Below are 20261 nucleotides of genomic sequence, written 5' to 3'. Positions count from 1 at the left end.
AAGAGTCTGCGGGATGGAGCCTGGTGGAAGCTTCGCTCTGAAACCGTGCTTGAAATGAAGATGACCGCATCTTCCATCGGCTTAGTGATTCATTGTTCTCACTGACGCAAGAACAAAAGCTCCTCCATTTTTCCTGTTTCTCACATGCAGCAACACCCAGTTGTGAAGGTAGTTTCCTGGGAGGCTTAGCTTCAGGAACGTAAGGACATGCTCCGAGTGGGGCCACCACGACTATGCTTCTGGTCTCCGTGAGAGGTCTGATAGTTAGGGTCGATCACAGAGGACTGGGTTCGAATCCCTGTTTGGCCCACCAGCAGTGGTGCGACTGTGGAGAAAGGAGAGCTCCAAGACCCACTTTTCTCAACTGTAGAGGAGAGGTACTCTCCACCTCCCCGCCCCTTCCTGGGATTTGAGTGGATACAACGGCCATCCACCCACAAACGGTCTAAGGGGTGGAGTTTGCGTCATCTGTGTCTCCGGCTCGTCTCTGAGCTTCAAGGATGCCCCCTGCTGTCCTGTGCGCCTTGTCCCAGCTGCAGGCAGAGAGGGCCGGGGTCCGCCCTGTGGCCCAGAGCAGGGGCACTGCGGGCGTTCAGGAGTCCCGGGTCTGCCAAGGCGCATGTGGGAGACAGGCCTGTGTCAGGGAGGGGCCAGCGCAGTTAACACAGCCAGGGACGCAGTCCTGGCAAGGCACGCCGGGACCAGATCCTACCCCACTGTGTGTCCCCCCAGATTCGTACACCAAGACATAAGCTCCAAGGTGACGATGTTGGGAAGTGGGGCCTTTGGGAGGGGATTACATGATGAGGGTGCTGGCCCGTGATGGGGATCGGCGCCCTGAGAAGAGACCTGGAGAGCTCTCCTGCCCTTGCAGCCTCGGAGGACATGGGACGGGATGGCCAGGAAGAGGGCTCGTATCAGACCTCGAATCTCCCGGTGCCTTGATCTCGGGCTTCCAGCCTCCAGAATGGTGAGAAATCCACGTGTGTCGTTTGTGGGTCAGCTAGTCCACGATGGTTTCCTTATAGCAGCCTGTGAGGACTGAGGCAGCCACTGATTTTCTTCACCCCTCTGAGCCTCCGCGGGCAGCTGCAGTGCCAGTGGGATGCGTGCTCTGCTGGCTTCCGGTACTGGGATGCCATCTTTCTGTCCTCTCTCCCTGGCATCCCTGTGCCCCTACAGTCCAACAGCGGTGAGGCTGGGAGTGTCCTGAAGGAGAGTTCTGAGTTGCCTTTGAAGGGCCACAGTAGGGACTTAATAAAGAGCCTCCGTGGGCCTCTAAGTGGTGTTGGTAGCCAGACCTTGAGACGCCTCTTGTGGTCACTGGTGTGAACTGATGTCCTGGTGAGCAGGACGAAGCCAAGGTGCAGACAAGAGAAAACAGAGCAGACGGGACCTCAGAAGGATCCAGAGGTTTACCGCAAACAAGGCAAGGAGTAGACAGCATGTGGACAGCAGTCCTGCGATCCACAGGGATTGGCCTGCGGAAAGAGCAGCCTCCTCCTGGGGCCAGGACAGCTCTGTGTCAGCTGGCTCCCCTGGGGCAGCGAAGCACGTCTGTGCACGATGCAGAGCCACGGGGGACAGTGAACACAGACATAGTTCCTGCCCTGGGATTTCAGTCAACAGGAGAGGGGGTCAGGCTCCCAGGGCGGCTAGGCATCCTGCCAGAATACTTTACAGGAATCAGGGGTCAGTTCTTACAGGGGCTCCATGAAATGCAGTCACTCCCACTCTGCAGGGAGAATGTTTGCCTATGCACCCCTGGGAAGGCTATAAGGCCATTCTTAGGATTCTAAAGGTTATCCAAGGTCAGACCCCAGGAGAAAAGAGGAAGAGGGGTGTCTGCAGTGTCCTGAGCTGTTGGCAGAACCAAGATGGCAGAGCCCATTTTCATGAGTGAAGGAGGGTTTATGTGATAATAAATTACACACTAATAGGAATGGCTTCTGGGATCAAGTGAGGACTGGAGTCCTGCTCAGCGACGGGCACAGGGTTGGGGCAGTGGGTTCACGCGATGAGGGCTCTGGCCTCAGATGGGCAGCCCAAGCTGGGGCCTATTTTCATTTGCTTGTTGTCACAGCGAGCTCCCTTTCACTATGTGCAAGCACTTCTCACAGGGGCGCACCGAGCTGGCCTGTGAACTCCTCCATTACAGCTGCCCTGGGGAAAACGTAAGCAACTGAAAAAGCAGCAGACCTAGGACGCGTCCCCAAAGCTCTCCTTGACTCGGGGTCTCTGGTGTGAGTGGCGCAGCAGGTACCAGGAATGCCTCGGGTCACTAGCGTCCTGCCAGGCCCTGGGCCATTAACCCACTCCCGGGAGGCCCATGCTGGTCTACGGGAAATGGAATCGTCCCTGGAGCCTGTTCGCTTGGGCTCAGGCAGGTAAGGAAGGCTGCAGGGAGCTGAGGCTCTCCTGGAAGCTTGGCAGCTGCCCTCAGGACAGCTGTCCCATCTGGGCTGCAGGGAGAGGGACTTCCTCCTGACCACAGGAGCAGGTGGGGCAGGAGCACCCCTGCTCAGGTCTTCCTGGGCCCCCCATCTGGAACAGCGTGAGCAAGAGGACTGTGCTTCTCATTCCCTCCCCCAAAGATCATCCTGGGTTCCCAGAAATGCAGGGCTGGAAATGATGCCCTCTGGTTCACCCCAGACAGAGCAGGTGACCTGCCTGAGCCCCACAGGGGCTTCATCTCAGGCCTTGGAGTAGAGCCTACTTGCTCCTAATGCTACAACCTCGCTACGTTCCCCACGTGTTTCTCTAGAGAGGTCTTATTGTTGAGGTGACCCACGCAGGAGCTGCACATGTGGGGGGGGCACTGCATTATGTATGAACGCTCGCCACCTGCATCTGAGCATCTCTGGGGAGCAGCATGTCCCCTCGGGCAGCGCCTGTCTCTCCTCGGGGATTCAGGAAGTGGCTCGCCCCGTGCCCCCAGTTCTGCACTCCGGGAATACACCCCGGGACCCACTTCCTGGGCCTGGCCCCATCCATCCACACCGGTCCTGAGGACCGTGTTCAGGGCCCCAGTGGAAATCCTGATGTAGGACATCAGAAGCCTTTGCATGTGCGGGGCTGTCGAGCTGAGGGAAAACCGTCATAATTACTCTGAAAACATTGCAGTGAGACTGGGGAGACTCACTGCATGGTAGAAAACTGAATAAAAAAATAACAAATTTTGACTATAGAAAAGGAAAAAATCTCCTTGTTGAATAAATGGAACAAAGCGGTGGTCTTAATAACCAGCCCGCCTCATTCAGCACCCCACGCGCTCTATGAGAACGAAGGAGGGCAGCGGTGCGCGTGCTGAGTGCATGCATGCCACAGCCCAAGTTAAACAGCACTCATCCAGGGGAAGCACGTCGCTGTACTCAGAGGTAATTAATTCAGTAATTAGGAACAGAACCGCAAGCTCCTAGCCATCAAGGGTGTCTGTGCCTTCGGAGAAAATGTCGTGTCCTTATAGAAATGTGCCGAGAAAAGTGGGAAGCTATGAGGGCAATTTCCTTTATAGTTATAACTAGAAAATATCTTTAAACTCTTGCAATCATATATATACCCTGAGTGTAATGCTCTTTCCGCATGACTGGCTTATCTTGACTTTCTCTGATAGGAAAAAGAAAAACTGGTTACAAGGGAATTTGTGTTGATTTGTCTTTTTGAAACTACTGACTGTCATCTTTACTGCACTGAGCCTAATGCATCCCCGTGGGGCAGGAGAGAGACTCGTAAGGACAGGGCGGGCGAGGGTGATGACCGGAAGGGGAGCGCCATCCGTTCGGGATGGAAGAGCCTGCCAGCACTCCCATTAGCGTGCCTGCTTCCCCACACTTAGTACCTGGAATAATGCATTTGTCTTGGGCAGGCCTTGCAGTCCCTTTCTCAGAGCATGTGCTCCTGGGCAAAATCCCATGAGCGAGCCTTTCTCATGCTGTCTTGTGGCCCTGACACATCCATCCAGGAAGATGGTGACATGCGTCCTTGTTACCAGGTGACGGTGAGTCTCGCACAGTCATCTCGCAGACAGCAGCAGCGGACATGCAGTCAGGACAAAGGACCGCGTGAGGAAGCTTCCGTCAGCCTCAACCTGGTCTGCGCACCTGGAGAGTGGATATATTTGCTTCCCTGGCAAACACGTGCGACCTTCACAAAGCTCTGAGGAGGAGACGGGACTGTGCGGACCCTGTGCATGCAGGTTGAGTTCCTCGGACGATATCCTGTTATCTGACAGCACGCTTTTGATGAAATAAAGTATACGATGCTTTGCAAGTTGAAATAAAATATTGAGCAGCCATTGCTGTCTGCAAGGCATTGTTAGATTAGCGTGATAGAACACAGAGTACTTTACAGCTGTCAACATGCATATTCCTGGGGAAGTAATTACATCGTACCCAAGGATGTGGCTTAGCGCTTAACGCAACTGTTTTTCTAGGTCATGATGAAGACTGTGACATCGACTTGCTGCTTTCCTCCTTCATGATGCCAAACAGCATTAAAAAAGAAGTTTGGAAAGTGTTTTAAAAACATGAATTTTTAAAGGGAGAATAGTACTTTTTAGATTAAAACATAATTGGCCTCTGTTTGACCAGTATAATACGAGACCTAGTAGCTATGCTTAAAACCATTTGGAGAAAAATTGAAATGACCCTCCCATGATGTGTTTTGTTCCATTAATTTTTTTTTTTTTTTTGGTGTTTAGGCCATTTAATCAACCTCAAGTTTCTCTGCTCCAGGGAGGGAAGAAAATCAAAGTTATACCCGATTATCTGATGCCACCATTTTTTAGTCTCAAGCGACATTTGTGAAAACAGCCTGGGTCGTGGGGTAGACAAAACCTAGGTTCCCACTCTGCTTGGCCGCTAACTAGCTCTGTGTATATGGACAAGTTACACCTCTTTCCATGGTTGAGTTTTCCAATATGTCATGTTGGAATAATATGGCATCACCTTGTGAGATAGCTGTGAGAATTGAGTGAACGCTTAGCACAGGAATGACACTCTAAAGAAGCATGAGGGATAACTGACACCATTATGGACTTTTTCAGCCTGTCTGATTGAGCGTCTGCTGTCCTGGGCACTGTTGTAGGGTTCGGGATGCTGTATCCAAGAAGACCACGTGGTAGCTGCCCTCGTAGATCTTTTGTTCCTCTAAAGATGGGAAGAAAACAGGAAAAATAAGTAGGATATTTCTGATGGGAACAAAACTCTAAGGAGAAGGAAAGAGATGGATGTGGAGGATATTGATGGACAATGGGTACCCATGGATGGGTGGTCAGGGAAACCTTGTGAAGAGGGGACTTTTAAACCAAGACATGAATGATGAGATGGGACAATGGGACTGAAGGACATTTTGAATAGGAACTCTCAGACCTGAAGGAATTGGGGTGGGAATGAGTTTGCATTGTTTTGGGAAAGGAGAGAAGGCTTGTGATCTTAAGGCTGGAACAGCACGCCTGGTGTGCAAGTCTGGGACGGAGTTTCAGAAGCAGGCAGAAGTCGTGCTATCTAGACCCCATGGGATGGTGGGGAGATGGAGTTCTTTCCAAATGTGATGGGAAGGCATTGTGGTGTTCGAATGCATGATTTGTACTCAGATTTTTTAAACTTGCTGTTGTTGCTGTGTGGAACGAGGGGTCAGGAGAAGGCAAGTTGAGAGAACAGGGAGGAAGGTGGCGGGTCTAGTGGTGGAGGAGAGGACAGAGGTTCGGGATTTACTGCAGGCTGTGCAGAACCTGACAAGCTGCTGATGGCTTAGATGTGGAGTTGCCGGGAAGGAGGGAACCAAGTATGACCCCATGGCTTGGAGTTTAAGCCCTGGGGGTACTGGTAGCACACACTGAGGCTGGGGGGCACCCACTGTTTTTGCTCCTTTTCACCTCCTCTGCTTCATCCAGATGCATGTAGCATCAGCAGGGTGATGAGGGCCAAAACCTTCTTGTATTAAGTTCGGAAGAAATTAGAGATACTGAGGACAGACGGCATTTTTGGAACTGTGCTGTCAAGGGAGGGAAGGAGATAGAGCAGTAGCTGCAGGAGAGAGGAGAGAAATTTACCCTTTGTTTACGACTACAGAAGTAACACCATGTTGCTGTGCTGACTGGAAGACCCAGCAGTGAGGGGAACTTTGGCCAATGCTGAGGGGAGAGGCAAAAACTGTATTATCAGTGTCCTGTGCTGGGACGGGCAGGACTCATGCATGAGAGAAGGACCTGGGATTTGCAACTGGAGGGTAGGTAAGGTACATGGGCACAAATTCAGATGGAGGGTAGATGTGGTAGTGGGAGGCAGTGGAAATTTAATTCTGATTGTTTCTACTTTCTTGTTGCCATAGGAAGCAAGGTCAGCTGGATGTACATGAAACAAAGGAGGCGTTGGCTACTTCAGGAGGCAGCATAGAGTATGTAAGAGAATAATATGCCATGAAAAATACACTGAGGATTTCTTTTCTTAATTTTATAATAATTTTTTATTATATTATGTTACTCACCATACAGTACATCCCTGGTTTCTGATGTAAAGTTTGATGATCTATTAGTTGCGTATAACACCCAGCCCACCATGCAATATGTGCCCTTCTTACTACCCATCACCAGCCTATCCCATTCCCCCACCCCTCTCCCCTCTGAAGCCCTCAGTTTGTTTCTCAGAGTCCATAGTCTCTCATACTTCATTCCCCCTTCTGATTACCCCCCTTTCTTTATCCCTTTCTTCCCCTACCGATCTTCCTAGTTCTTATGTTCCATAGATGAGAGAAATCATATGATAATTGTCTTTCTCTGCTTGACTTATTTCACTTAGCATAATCTCCTCCAGTCCCGTCCATGTTGCTGCAAATGTTGGGTAATCGTTCTTTCTGATGGCTGAGTAATATTCCATTGTATATATGGACCACAACTTCTTAATCCAGTCATCTGTTGAAGGGCATCTTGGCTCCTTCCACAATTTAGCTATTGTGGATAATGCTGCTATGAACATTGGGGTGCATATGGCCCTTCTATTCACTACATCTGTATCTTTGGGGTAAATACCCAGTAGTGTAATGGCTGGATCATAGGGTAGCTCAATTTTTAACTTTTTAAGGGTCCTCCACACTGTTTTCCAGAGTGGCTGTACCAACCTGCATTCCCACCAACAATGTAGGAGGGATCCCCTTTCTCCACATCCTCTCCAGCAATTGTTGTTTCTTGCCTTGTCAATTTTTGGCATTCTAACTGGCGTAAGGTGGTATCTCAATGTGGTTTTGATTTGCATTTCCCTGATGGCTAATGATTTTGAACATTTTTTCATGTCTGTTAGCCATTTGTATGTCTTCATTGGAAAAGTGTCTGTTCATATCTTTTGCCCATTTTTTGATTTGATTATTTGTTTCCCATGTATTGAGTTTGAGAAATTCTTTGTAGATCTTGGATACTAATCTTTTATCTGTTACACTGAGGATTTCTGGAAAGCATCAGGGTGCTCTTGATGGCAGTGAGCTTGAAGTCAGAGCCAGTTAGCATGGACCTGTGTTTTGTACAGTTACATTCAGTGATGCAGGCAGTTGACATAGAGTGGGCAGAGAACTGAACTTAACCTGGTTGTAATTTAACCAAACAGCCCAGCAAAGGTAGGAGGGATGAGGAAGCTGGGCATATGCCCTACCATAACTGTAAAGCTTAACCGAGGGCTTTACTTTGAGTAAGATGCAGAGTGCAGACACTCAGATGGAAGAAAGCAAAGCCGTCAGTGGGCTGAAGATGACAGTGAGGCGGGGGATTATTGGAACTGGGGGAATGCAGGGTTGAGCTAAAGACATTGGTCAGATTGATGCTTGAACCTGAAATTACTGAGGGGCTGCAGTGATTGGAGGTGGCGTGTGTCAGGGGTGCTGGCAAGAGTGATGAAGGCATGCAGGGTCACTGGAGGAGGGGAGGTCCATGCAGAGAAGATGCAGAAGTTCAGAGTCTGGTGTGAATACTAGAAAATAAGTAAATCAGCACATACTGGCAGGGTTATTGCAGAACCCATGGACCTATGCAATGAGGAAATGAGTGCCCCTTCACTGAAATGTGAGATCAACATGACTCTGGGGTTTGCTCATTAGATGGTGCATTCGCATCCATCCACCCAGCCGCACTCCCTACATCTAGCAGTCCTGGATAATTTCCCCAAACTTGCCACATGCTTGCACATCCCTCTGGAACTTTTCTCTGCACCTATGTGTGAATGCAGCCATCCCAGCCCTGTTCTCTTCCTGTGAATGAGGTCACGTCATGCTGTGAGCTTCTAGGGAGCCTAGGATATCAGAGTCTTGGGGTATCTGAAGACATTCATCCTGGGCTTTGCCCTGATACTGGCTCCTGTTCACATGTAGCTGACTCTCCCAGCCCTGTTGCTTCTGCTTGGCCAAAACCCTCCAGTGGCCTTTTATCCCCCGTGACAGAACCCAGCACATCAGGGCTTAGCTCATTTCCTAATCACTGCACATCTCAGTATATCTCAGATAACACTGTACAGCAAATGCCTAACAACCCTGGAATGCATGCCACTGTCTGTAATTCCGTGGCCCCTTTTACTCCCCGAAGCTGAGGTGGGTCTCCGGTGGCTTAACTGGGACCACGTGGTAAGTCACTGTCTGACCTGAGACTAGAACTTTATTCGCCCAAATGTGCACCCTAAATCTTGTATCCTCCTTGACAGGTAGAAAATTGAACATCCAGTCACTTAAATAATGATGGTGACTATGAATCCTGACACCAAGCAGCATTTTTCTATGTCTTTTTCATGAACACTCAGGATGTCTGTGAGTGGCATTATGGGCCTCAGCATTTCACATTTAGAACAAAAAAAGACAAAGGTATAATTTTTGCTAATGGATTATTATATTCCACTTACATATCTTTTCCTAATTATTTTATTCATAAAAAATCATTGCTCCAAATAATGACATGAGATTCCTTTCTGTGTAGGCTTGAGCAATTTGCCAAGCCATCTGGGCAATTGATTTAATTAGCACCACAACTCCAACGTTAATGAGGCCAGGGTAGTTGGGAGCTCCTCCACCGTGCTCACCAAATTACCTCCGTGTTCCAGCTGCATTTGCAGGCTGAGGGTTTCTAGTAGGAGCCAGAGGCTCCATGGAGGCTAGTGTATCAGTTACACAATGGGAACATTCAGTGTGCTGTATGTAGACACACAGAGCAGTCATGAGAGGAGGAGAATGTGGGAGGACTGTGGATGTGCTACCCCTTCAAGATCCAGGATTGTGACCTCAGGTCTGATATGCCCTCAGGAGGCAGCAGTGCCTGATGGGAAAGGCCCAGTTTTCAAGCTGGAAACACTTGGGTTCAAAGCTTAACAAATAGGAAGTGGAAGGAGAATCATAACACTGTGTGAAAACAGCAGGGAGTACAGGGGTCTGCTTCCAAAAGATGTATCTCCAATCTAATAAGGAATGATGTTTCAGCACTGTGGACAGCGACCCCACCATTTGGTTCCTAGCATGTTGCTCTAAGGGGAGACCTGGGACTCAACAAACATTTGTAGGATGGGTGAATGAATGTATGAATGAATTAGATACACTGCGCCACATCTGTATTCCACAAATCATAACCCAAAGAGGACGAACAGTGCCTAAAATTTGCCTTTCATGATTAGGAACACCCGTAGGGACTGGGTTTATTTATTCATTCAAATGCTCAATGTCCCAAGAAATATCTACTGAGTGAGTATCTAGTATGTTAAAGCTCCATTCTGTGTGCACAGAAGGAAACGAGAGACCAAGTCTCTGCTTTCATATGGTTTACATGTTTAGTGAATGAGACAGACATAAATTGATGAAGCAGTAACTATATGATACACACTGCAAACTGTTTAAAGGAAAAATAAGGCAAAAGCAGACAGATATAGAAGCAAGCACTATTTTAAGTAGGTTGTATCAGGCAGGGCTCCAGCAGGGTAGAGAGAGCAGCCTCAGAGGGTTTAACTAAAGACAGCTAGTGAAGGGATTATTTGCAGAGCTGTTTTGAAGGGTTAAGGGAGCCCAGCAGCAATGACAGAGCTCTTGAGACTGGAAACAGCATCGAGACATTTACATCTTTAGGGCCAAGGAAGTAAAAGAAAAGAACAGTGTTTCCAGGAACCGGTAAGAACTGTAGCCATGGTAGAAGGTTTGCCCAGTGGTGGCAATAGTCACACATCCACTGTAAGAGTCAAAGAGAGGGAACAAGAGCCAGGGTTATGGACCTGGCTCTCCTCCCTCTTCATTTCATGCTAGTGATCCATTGGTTGAACCCAACCAGAAGCCAAGTCTTTTGCCTTAACTGATTAGAAGAATAAAGTCCCTATTTCTCGAGTTGGGGAATGTTGCAGGAGAGCTATCTATTGGGAATGTAGGTGGCAATGTTGAGGGCCATCAGTTCCATGGGTATAGAGGGTAAGAGAGGGCAGGGCTGGTGTTCTACACTTGGGATTGTAGTAAAGAAATGGTATGCAAAACCATGGCACTATACACAGAAATCACCTGGGGCATGAGCATAGGCAGAGAAGGGAAGAAGTTCCAGGTGGATCCTCAGTGCCAGTGGGATGGGGAGGGTCCAGAGCACAAGGACAGAAGCTGTGATGCAGGAGAAGATCCATGAGAGACCTGGAGCTGGGAGCCCAGCGCTGAGGGTGAAGGGAGGAGGAAAGAGCCAAGGTTGGAGGTGTAGGTGGTAGACTGAATGAGGTAAGAGCTGAGGAATGAACATAAATTTGGTGACAAGGAAAGGCCCTCCTGACCTTGACAAGAGCAACCAGAAGAGCTTTTTATTTCATCTAAAATATCTGCATGAAAGAGTAGCAGGGCCCAGAGGCTTTAGGGTGGGTCCCCAAGGGCCTTCCGGAAGGGACCCCTGCCCCACCACCTGCACAGATGAGCGCAAGCCATGCTGAGACTCCCCAGAGCTCCCTGCTCAGTGTGGTGGGAGTGCTAGCTCTGTTTCCATCCCGTGAAGCTGCGTCTTCTGGGGCCACACTCAAAGACCAGCAGCCACCTTCCAGATCCAACTGACATGGCACCATGTGCCATTTGCTGCTGTTCCTAAGTGCAGGAGGCACCAAATCACCTTCGAAGTATTGGAATTTATAGCTTTACATGCTGATAATTTATAAGACAATATCCACTTGCACCCCATGGAAGTTGCTAGAACCTGTAGACAGAGAGACCAGGAGTTTCAGAATGTTAAATATGCCAGCAGGCAGGGACCCATGTCTAAGTCACATTGTCTCATTTACTAATAAATCTGTAAACACCTGTGTCCTGGTCCTCACCTGGGTACAACCAGGTGGACAGGTGAGAGAGAGCTACACTCCCTGCTGTAAGAGACCACACACAGGCCAGTGGTGAGGACCGGAGGTCAGCCCTCTTGTAGATTTCTTCCAAATCTGACATATGGTGAGATGGGCCATTTGCTTCCTGAAGTGCAATTCCTTCAAGGTCTTAAAATCAGGTGCTAAAATATATGGCAGCCTCTGTCTTCTGCCTAATGAATTTGAGTTCATAAAATTGCCTGGGTGAAAGCCAGCCAGCACATGTTTAACCACCAGTCATTTGGTGGTCGATGACCAGCCTGGGCCAGTGGGGTGTGGTCACCATTTCAAGGGTCAGGGGTCAAGGGAGACGGAGAGGAGACACAAGGTGAGCTGGAGATCCGGGCTGCTCCCCGGGACAGCTTCTTCTGCGGAGCAGTGTCATCTCCAGAGCTTAGGAAAGAGGAACAGGGATGCCCACCTGGGCAGGAGTCTGGAGAAGGGAGATTGGGCTGGGCTCTTCAGAGGCTGGAAGCCTGGTGAAGCGGTGGACCGCGTAGCCCAGCGGCAGCCTGATGATGTGTCCTGAAAGCATCAGCAGATGCTCACCTGCAAAACACACGGAAGGTCTCCTGTGCTCCTCTTTTTAAAGAGCCTCTGAACCAGCTGTCAGTGGTGAGGACGCAGCTGTACTGTGTTTGGTCTGGACTGGGAGAGAAATGGGGCTTTGTTGGGCATTCTCCTCTGCACAGAATTCTAGAAGAATACAAACCTGTTAATTATTGAAGTCATGTAATTCCTCCAGGAATGTCTGGAAAACTTCCCTAAGTCACCACACATAGTCACCTTTAGAGGCAAGTATGATGTAAAATCTCTGGTTCAAAGGCTGAATTAACATTTCCTGCATGGTTTCTTGGCAAGGAAATAAGTAAGATAAATAAAATGCCTGGATGAGATTGGCAGCTTGGAGGGGTTGAGGAGGAGATGCTGACCTTGAGGCTAGAACACTCCAGATTGCCATTGAGAACAAGGGCGTTAGCATCACACATGGTGCCAGCAGCAGGGGGCCCGGGAACCTTCGGCCAATGAGAATAACTGCTGATAAAGGAAACCCTGCGTGTGTATCTCTGTGTTTGTGTGTGTGTGCAAAAGTCAGAGCCAATGATTTTTTATTTTTCTGGGGTGGGGATCACAGACCTCTTGGAAATTGGATTAAAAGTGTAGATCTTCTTTCAGCAAAATTGCATGCACCCACGGAGGCTCACAGTTTTACATCTGGTGTCTACTGGGTCATTTCTGACCCACAGTAAAACTTTCAGAGCTGTCTTTAGTGCTGCTCTGACAGTCAGGAGGAGTCAGGAACAGCCAAGGGGGCCTGGGGGAGGGTCAAGGAAACGCTTACAGAAACCAGGTATTGAGCGCTCCTGCTGCTGGGACGGTCTCCCCCCACGCGGAGGGATTGCTCCGCAGCTTGATGGGAAGGTGTGATTTCACACGCGTGGTCTCCAGGGTGCTCACCCGCTCACCCTGGGTCATCAGCCCATTTCGTGGGCCTGGACGGCACTGGTAGTTTGGGCGGGCCCTACGCTAGTGCCTCTTCCATCGTCTCATCCTGGGTTCTGGGCCTGGGTTCAGCCCAGGCGGGGAGCTTGGAGAGAGCCAGGGAACAGTCTGCAAGAGGCACTCCCACTGACCACAGTCTTCTGGCCTCAGGGACTCCCCCAAGCCCTGGCCCTCCCTGACCTGATTATTCTGGCTCCACTAAAACCATATGGATTCAGCTCGCCTCATGCATAGCAGGTCCCGGCCAGGACAGGCCAGTCTCCGAGGTGTGGAGGGGAGGGCACTGGCCAGAGCCTGCACCAGGGTCTGTGTCCCTTCCTTGTTGATGGAGTCTCCTTAGTTGTCTGCTCACAGGGTAGCCACTCCAGCCTCCTCAGGGCCTGTGTCCTGTGCCGTTCTGGCCGTCCACACTGGTGGGCTTGTCTACGGACTGGCAGGATTGTCACGAGGGTCTTGAGAATTGCAGAGACCTGTGTCATTGTCAGTCAGGCCTCTCTCCTCAGCACCCTCGGAGCAAGAGGAGAGAAACCCCCAAGCTCCTGGGCTGCCTCTTTGGGGGGTCTGCCCGGGCATCTCACTAGCTCTGCTTGGAGGGCTGCCAGGCAAAGCCGGGGGAAAGCAGGTCACAGTTCTCAGCATGGCCCCCTCCCAACTTCTCCTATCCCATCCAGCGCTCGGCCTCCTGCCTCGGCAGGATTCCACTGGGGCCATTCTTCCATTCTTCAAACGTTCCCCTCAGCTTCCTCGCTCCAGGCCCACCCCAGCCCCCGCTGCCTCTCCCCCTCCCCCCTTGCAGAAAAAAGTTAGGCTGTCCATTTTAAACCCTGGTCCCTTGCAGAACCTCATAATCCAGAGGAAGAACTCTCCAACCCATGGGCTTGTGTACCAGTCTCAGAGACCAACCCATCGAAGCACACCCAACCAGTCCACACGCATGCCCGCAGCAGGAGGGGTGATCTGGGAGATGGCAGACCTGTTGAAACCGGGGTGGGATCCTGGCCCATGGCTGTAGCTGGGCCCTCTCAGCTTCCCATATGAAGGCCAGAATCAGAAATGGCCGGGTCAGCAGGGAGAGCTGGAGAGAACAGGCAAAGCAACAACGTGGCAGAATATTGTCAGAGAAGGATACGAAAAACAGCTATAAAAGTACGTGTTCTGAAAGGTGAGGCCTTCTGAGGCTAGCAGACCCTCCCATCACTAACAGGGACCACGGAGGCGTCCGATGATGCGGAGATGCAGTCCTAGCAAACACAGTGCCCTGAAAAGCCCAGGGAGGAGCCCAGCAGGACTTAGGCTCAGTGTCTTGGGGACGGCACACAGGGCAGTGGGCCACTCCAGCTGCCCAGCACTCATCTAACCGACAACCCACTGGCCAAACAGCTGTCCTTGAAGGCCGTGTTTTCCCGACCTGGGGTGGTCGTGACCGCGGACGCAGGTGGTGGTGACCCAGGCAGAGGGGGCTGGCATCTTTGGGTTTTGGGAGGCGTCCCCTGCTCTGCTGCCCGGCACTGCCTGTCCCAGGATGGGGTCCACGCAGGACTGGGCTCTGGGCCTGGTGCTCCACCTTTCAGCTCCAGTTTTTCCCTGGTTCTCATCTGCCCCTGGCTGAGCCTGAGGCAGGAGGTCCTGCTGCCCCACCGTGTGGTCCTGCTGTGAGGGCCAGCATGGGGGCTGGGGTGCAGGAGCTTCAGGGCCGTGCACGTGTCTTGCTCTGAGGACAGCTGTGTGCTGCCTATCCCGGGGTCTGGGGGTGACTGGCCCTCAGCTCTGCACCTGTTCCAGCCACACCCTCCCAGACCTGTGCGTGGAGGCTTTACCTCTTCCTTCTTCCTGGCTCTCCTTTGGGCCTGTCACCTCAGGGCCACTCATGTGCTGGAGAAGGACACTCTCTGAAAAAGCCCCAGAGCCGGGGTGCTGACCTTCCCCGGTAGAAGATGAGCCCAAGTGGGATGTGAACCTCCAGAGCATCGAGGGCTTGGCACACTTCCAACAAGGGGTGGGGGAGTCCCTGTGGCGGTGGCCTGGCTTCCTGTCCTTGCTCATCCCCTACTCCTCTGCTCCGAAGAAGCCGAGATGCGTGTCTGCTTGTGTCCAGAGGCTGGACCTGGTGACCTGCACAGCAGCTCTGTGAGTGCATCCATCCTGATGGTGGACGAGTGCCACCATCCTCGGGCAGAGTCTGCTTCTTCTCTTTCTTAACCTCCTTGTCAGCCTCCTGACCATCCTCCCCGCGACAACCCCGCCACCAGCTGCCCAGTGTTCCACGCACTGCTTCCCTAAAACCCTCATCCTGCCCAAGATCTCTCCAAATGTCCCCTCCCTCCCTCTCGGAGCGCATCCCACGATTTCACGAACTGTACGTTCAGACAGAACACAGTAGCTGGAATAACAGTAGCCCGAGAGCTACTACCTGAAAAAGAGAAGCAGGTGAGTCTCCCCTGCACAGACGTCGGACGCCTGGTGCGGGTAGGAGACGAATGCTGTCTGGAGTTTCCCAGTCCCCTTCGCCTAACACCGTGATCACCTCCCTCTCCTGCCCTTCCGGAGATGACCTGCAGCCTCTGCGGGCATCCATGAGGCCTGCTGGGATTTGCCCCACAATTCCTGCATCGGAGACAATGGTCAATACCTGCAATACGTCCTTGCTGCCTGCAGACCTGGCTTGTCACTTCTGTGGCGCCTTTGTGTTCTAGGGCGGGGCCAGCGCAGGACGGCCTGGGCCGAACCCACCTACCTTCGTCTGGGAGCACAGTCTGCGTGTTGTGTGTGTGGCCTGTGCAGAATTGAGTGGTTGTAACACAGCCAACACGGCCCTCGGAGACTATTGTCCAGCCCTTTACAGGAAGGTTGCCCCCCCCCCGGCTTTAGGGCAGCGCTTCTCAAACTTCGTGCGCTTATAAAGCCCTGGGAGCCTTATGAACACACTAGGTCCGGGGTGAGCTGGGATCCCGAATTCCAAACAGCCCCCCAAGTTCCGTGGCAGGTGTTACGTGGCTGCTCTGGCTTCATATCTGAATCACATGCTCAGGGGTCAGAAAAGCAACTCAAACCAACGAGATCAGAATCGGTGGGGTGACCTGTGATCCCTCGTTTGTATCTTCCAGGGGTCTCACTGTGCAGTGGGGGGTGAATAAGTATGAGTAGACAGAGCCCACAGACCTGCTAGAGGGAGCTGTAAAGTCTGTGCTCCTCCTTGTCACACTCTGGCCTTTCCTGTGGAGGGACGGTGTCTAGGACTCCAGGGAGCCCTTGGAAAGCTCTCGGATGAGCGAGGGCGCGCTTCTGACACAGTGGCTCATCTCCGATGGGAAGCAGGCTGCCCCTCGTGCTTCTCTGGCTCCTTCCAGGCCCATTGCTGTGATGTCCTGTGTCGTGCAGCGTGGCCTCGGGAACTGGACCCTGCCGTTCCGACTATCAGCACGTGGGGCTAGCTCTCTAGCGGCACGTGCGAGCTGCTGCGTCATTCCAAACTCAGCTGGAGACGGGCCTGACCTCAGCCACGCCAGGAAGCCACTCGAGTGGGCCTGGCCACAGATAAGCTTGAAGTCAGAGTTACAAATATACTCAAGAGAAAGAAGTCCTGGGTTATTTTTCTTCCACTTTCTTAAAATCAACTCTCGTCAGCCACACGGATGATGGAAGTGTAAGGACACCTTCTGGGCGGGCTCCCCCCTCACTGGAATGCCTGGCCTTGGCGGTGGCTGAGGGCGTGTGCTGGGCGCGCCCCCCAGGTCAGGCCGTCAAGCGGGCATCGCCTGCAGACGACTTTCTAAGCAAATGCGGGTGACAAAATACTCTGGGACCCTTGTCCCACCTTGGGACCCACCAGCTCTTTGTCAAATCAAAGAGTGTCCCTCAGCTGACCAGACAGGACTGGCCAATGACCAAGGTGACGGTGACAATGTTGGGCACTCGAATCCTCCCGTCCCTTTGTGTTCCCAGACGTGGCGTTCCGCAAAAGCACCCTTCCACATCCGACTTGGAGGAGACACAGAGGCCCCCCTGCTTACTATGCCGCGCCCAGCGCTTAGCAGGCCGCCCGTCCCCACGGGGCAGTCTGGACAACTTGCCCACTAATTTCACTTGACCAAGGTGTAGCCAGGTATGGGAACGCACCCGGAATTGGTATGAAGATGATTTTAAGCTGGAGACATTGGAGAGTCAAGTGATGCAGGAAAAGCCTCCTGACAGCTTCCCCTCTCTGACTGAAATCAGCGACTTCCGGGAGGCTGGCATCGACTCCCTCGTCAGAGTGCGTCTGCTTCTGGGACGGAGATCAAGAGTGCGCCCACCATCAACCCCTCTCCTGGGGAAGGTCACGGCCACGCAAAGGACAGAGAGACCCCTCACAGCCGGGTGAACAAACATGATCACTGAATGTTTTATTTCTCATTTGTTCTCCTAAAATCCCATTTGTCTCTCCTAAAAAAATATCTATTTCTGCTTGCCATAAAAGTCTTCTGCTCCCCCCGTCCCCGCTCTACTAAGTTAGGTATAGAAACCCCGAATTCTAACCCTTTGCACGACTCATCCCTGCACATCCCCCAGCACATGTGTAAATAAATCTTTTATCCTGTTCGTCTGCCTTGTCAGTTTAATTCACAGGTGCCGGGTACTGAATCTAAGAGGGTAGAGGAAAAGATTTTCCCTCCTCAGCACAGACTTCTGTCTTTCTCCCAGGCCTTGGACTTGGGCCAACGCTTGAACACAACCTCTCCTTAGCAGCTGCTCACAGGAACATCCCCCGATCAGCTGTCCCCTCCCCTGCCCTAGCACACCACCCCCTACAGCCAGCTCTTCATGGCCTTGGTTAATCCTCCCTAGAAAAGAAAATCCAGGGCGCTGGGTGGCTCAGTGGGTGAAGTGTCTGCCTTCAGCTCAGGTCATGATCTCAGGGTTCTGGGATCGAGCCCCACATCAGGCTCCCTGCTCAGTGGGGAGCCTGTTTCTCCCTCTGCCTGCTGCTCCCCCTGCTTGTGCTCTCTCTCTCTCTCTCACACACTTTGCACTCTCTCTCAAATAAATAAATAAAATCCCAAAAGAAAGAAAAAGAAAATCCCTTTCTATCGGGCCTTGAGAGTCCTGCAGATCACATGGTCTGAGGGTCTCCCTGTCACCATAATGCGCTTCTCGCTATTGCAATAACTCGCTTTCTTTATTGCGATAATCCTCAAAGTACAGCCCCTCCTTGCCTGAGGTCCGAGTTTGCTCCTCTTTGACAGGGGTCAGATGCACAGCCCGGCCTAACCGCCACACCAGTGCCGTGGTCGAGGTGGCCACGCGGCCATGCTCTCTACCCCGTGTGGTCGGCACGGTACTCGGATCTCTGTGAGCAATCCCACTGCAGAAGATGGATTAGACTGTGCTTCGGAGAGTGGGGGACCCAAGACGTCCCCGAGTCGGGTGAAACAAGGTAAGCATAGCGTTCGGTTATGTCTTCCCGCAGCATGTTGCAGAAGCCGGGCCCACTCGCGCCCAGATCCACAAAACGTGCACGGGAATGCTGCCTTACCGTGACAACCTCAAGCACCCGAGACGGGGCAGAAGGGGTGGGGCGAGGCTGCTCAACGCCTGCAACACGACAGGGGCTGCGTCCCTGGAGCTGCACGCACCTGACACGCGGGAAAGGCGCCTGTGAGCCTCTTTAATTTCCCCTAATACACGCGCCCTGTCGTCTTGTTTCTGCTCTCTCTGGGGAAGGGCAATTTTGCTTTTCTGTTTCTTCTCCTCTTGTACTTCTCACTCTCTGTTAGGAAACTCTCCTAGGGCTCGAACAGAAGACTGTTTGAACACAGAGCGTGCTTTGTCAACACGTCTTCCACATTGACATTTTCAAGTTGAGGCCTTGCCGTCCCAGCCTTGCGTGGACTTAAGGAAAGCTGGACTCTGCGGACGGGGCGCGGGTGCCTTTGCCGGCCGCTGGGCTGCAGCCTGAGCCCTGGCCGCCTTCCTGGTGCGGGGTCTGCCCCACGAAACCCCTCCCCGGCTTTCTCCAGCCGCCCAAACACCGCGGAGCTCAGAGCGAAGGTTTTAGATTTTCTGCGGTTGAAGAAAATGAACGCTGTAAAGCAGAGAGGCTGGCAGGCTGTAAATTTCTCCAGCAGAGGCGGACATATACTCACCCGGGATGTCACTGAGTCACTGAGGGCACCGCCGGCCCCATCACTCGCCCAAGAGAGACGGAGGAAGTCATGACGTGGAGCTCGGGCAGGTCTGCGGTGCTGGTGCCCAGGAGAGGGCCCCACACGCTGTCGGGCCTCGGCAGCACCCCCACCTGGCACCCCCCGTCCCCACCACTGCTCTGGACATACTGATGATGTGACTTTGAAGACAGATCTAATTAACCAAGGTGATAGAATCTGATCTTCCAAATGGTTGTTCTGACCTTGATTTGCTTGCGGGGAGAAATATCGCCCCCTCATTTAAACACTAAAGAGCAAATATATAATATCCGATGTCTTTGCATTTTCCAAATAAACATGTTTTAACATGTGGGACTTGTCCACCTCCAATGTGAAAGACATTGTTTGTATATGTGACACACACGGACACGCCGATCTTGAGCCTGTGAGCAAATCAGGTCTTCAGTCCTGTCCGTCTGCTACGGTCCCAGCCTGCGGTTCTCCACCGGCTAACAAGGCCACCGGCCTGCACGACGGCCGCAGGGGCATTCCTCCCCGGCCATCTCGGCGGGGGAACGGTCAATCAGCTGTCTGAACCATCCACGTGCGGAACAGGATTTACGGTCCGATGAGATCTTTCATATCCTTCCAGGGGCCGTATTAAAATGCTGCATACGCCCGCAGAGCTCAGAGTTTTCCTCAAACACATTGTTCCATCTCCAAACTGAAAATGTAGGAAGGACCCTTCCTCTGCAGGAAGTCGGGGAGGTGGATGCCTACCCTGCCGCCCCCCACCCCCCGCACACCTGCTCCACATCCTGGCCCGGGGGTGGGGCTTCCAGGCCAGTTTCTCGCTTGGCAACAACTCCCCCGGCCACTGAGAGCAGTGGGCTGCGGGCCTGGAGGCAGGGAAGGCCAGGCACAGGGTCAGGCTGGCTGGAACGAGGTGGGAAGTATGCCGCTCAACATTGTTGCGGGTGGGGTGGGGTGCCAGGCCAGGCTCCCCATGGCAGACGGGCCAACGGGCCTCAGAATGAACTCTGACCTCATCTGGTGCTCCGGCTGCTTGCTGCCATCCCGCCCGTGCTCTGCCCCCCTCCCCCCCCCCCAGCCCCTGGGACGTGGCCCAGCCCGTGCTCTGTCCCCTGCCCCTGCCCCTCTCCAGCCTCGCTGCCTGTGCTGGCTTCGCTGTGCCTGCCTGCAGAACCATGGGCACGGGCCCCTTACTGGATGAGCCCGGTCTCTGGTGGCTGGCGGCCTTTCTCCCCAGCCCTCTTCCTCCCCAACCCTTCCCAGGTGTCACTAGGAG

General features: G+C 52.5%; 1 long non-coding RNA gene across 1 annotated transcript in view; it reads left to right on the top strand.

The window, feature by feature from the left end:
* LOC121101293 overlaps positions 1-19324 on the top strand; it is a 381066-nt gene extending 361742 nt beyond the window's left edge. The window contains exons 10-14 of the long non-coding RNA XR_005833280.1: positions 875-970; positions 3992-4195; positions 6072-6232; positions 6331-6396; positions 18277-19324. This is a non-coding gene — a long non-coding RNA (uncharacterized LOC121101293). The remainder of the gene's footprint in view (positions 1-874; positions 971-3991; positions 4196-6071; positions 6233-6330; positions 6397-18276) is intronic.
* Positions 19325-20261: the final 937 nt, after the last annotated feature.

Source organism: Ursus maritimus, unplaced genomic scaffold, assembly GCF_017311325.1.
Source record: "Ursus maritimus isolate PB19 unplaced genomic scaffold, ASM1731132v1 scaffold_7, whole genome shotgun sequence".
NCBI classification, from domain to species: Eukaryota; Metazoa; Chordata; class Mammalia; order Carnivora; family Ursidae; genus Ursus; species Ursus maritimus.
The sequence above is the reverse complement of the archived record's forward strand: the minus strand, read 5'-3'. Positions and strand labels throughout refer to the sequence as shown.